This window comes from Chelonus insularis, unplaced genomic scaffold (genome assembly GCF_013357705.1).
Source record: "Chelonus insularis isolate UGA/USDA-ARS -01 unplaced genomic scaffold, ASM1335770v1 contig_62_pilon, whole genome shotgun sequence".
NCBI lineage: Eukaryota > Metazoa > Arthropoda > Insecta > Hymenoptera > Braconidae > Chelonus > Chelonus insularis.
In genome coordinates, this window is record NW_023276673.1 from 487 (window position 1) to 1,601 (window position 1,115).

Consider the following 1,115-nt stretch of genomic DNA (forward strand, 5'->3'; position numbering starts at 1 on the left):
TTCCCACTACATAAATAAGTATATTTAGGCTTATAATGTAATGATAATAACATTTTCATCTTAATGTTAGCGTAATAACGTAATCCAAGTGAAAAAAATTTGAAAACTGAATATTAAAAAGTTGAAAAACTTCAAAAATAATGTCTGTCAGTATTATTCTCTTCTTTAATAAACATAAACGATTTTCGTGCAACGAAAAAAAAAAGTTTTATTACTTAAGTTTTTATAAAAATAAATCAGTATTTTTAATGAATACCTTAATTTAACTGAATTTAAATATAAATATAATATGAATATAAATTTATTAATAAATATTAATATAAATCACTACTTAATTCAATTATTTTAAAATAAAATAATCAGGGTCAATTAAAGAATTCAAAAATCATTCCTGAAGTTATAAGTATAACTTTTATTTATATTTAAGAAAGTTTACATTTGCTGGTATCTCTTTAACTTTGGTTTTCTACACTTCCAAATTATGAGCCACGTTGTCTCAGCTCCCGTCGAATATTTGTGCGTTCAACTACTGCCTACAAATATTCTGACAATGTCATCCTATATATAATTGATATTATAACAAATTATTTAAATTTAATATAAAATGATTGAATAAATTAACAAATTATATAAGTACCTTCCATTTCTCAAGGACTCTTGTAAATTATTAATGTACAAGTCAATTGTATGTTGAATTGCTCGAGAATGATTTTGTCGTGTAGTTTCATTCATTATTCTACAATATTCAATGTCACTGTCACAAATTATGTTTATTAATCGATCTGAAAAATGAAATTTAATTCAATTTAGAATTATGAATATGTATAAATATATATATTAAATGTGTTTTAATATTTACCCAAAAAATTACTTTTTGTGTTAAAACTAATTGTCGTGTGAACTAAATTGAGTAATAATAAAAATTTAATATGATCTTAATTTTATTTCTCTTTAATATATAATTTATTTGTGTGAAAATTTATTTTGTTTTTTAAAAAATATGTCATTAATGAAAAAAGAGTTTGAAATAAAAATTATATTGAAAAAAAACCTGTTTAAAAAATTTCATTACACAATGGAAGAAACTAACTTTATTAGAAAAGTTAAACTAAGCG

General features: G+C 21.0%; 1 long non-coding RNA gene across 1 annotated transcript; it reads right to left on the reverse strand.

Moving 5' to 3' along the window:
* Nucleotides 1-393: 393 nt before the first annotated feature.
* LOC118070500 (uncharacterized) lies at nt 394-786 on the reverse strand. Its single transcript, XR_004690784.1, has 2 exons — nt 638-786; nt 394-558 (listed from the first exon to the last, which is right to left on the reverse strand). It is a non-coding gene; the product is annotated as an uncharacterized lncRNA (long non-coding RNA).
* Between the last annotated feature and the right edge of the window lie 329 nt (nt 787-1,115).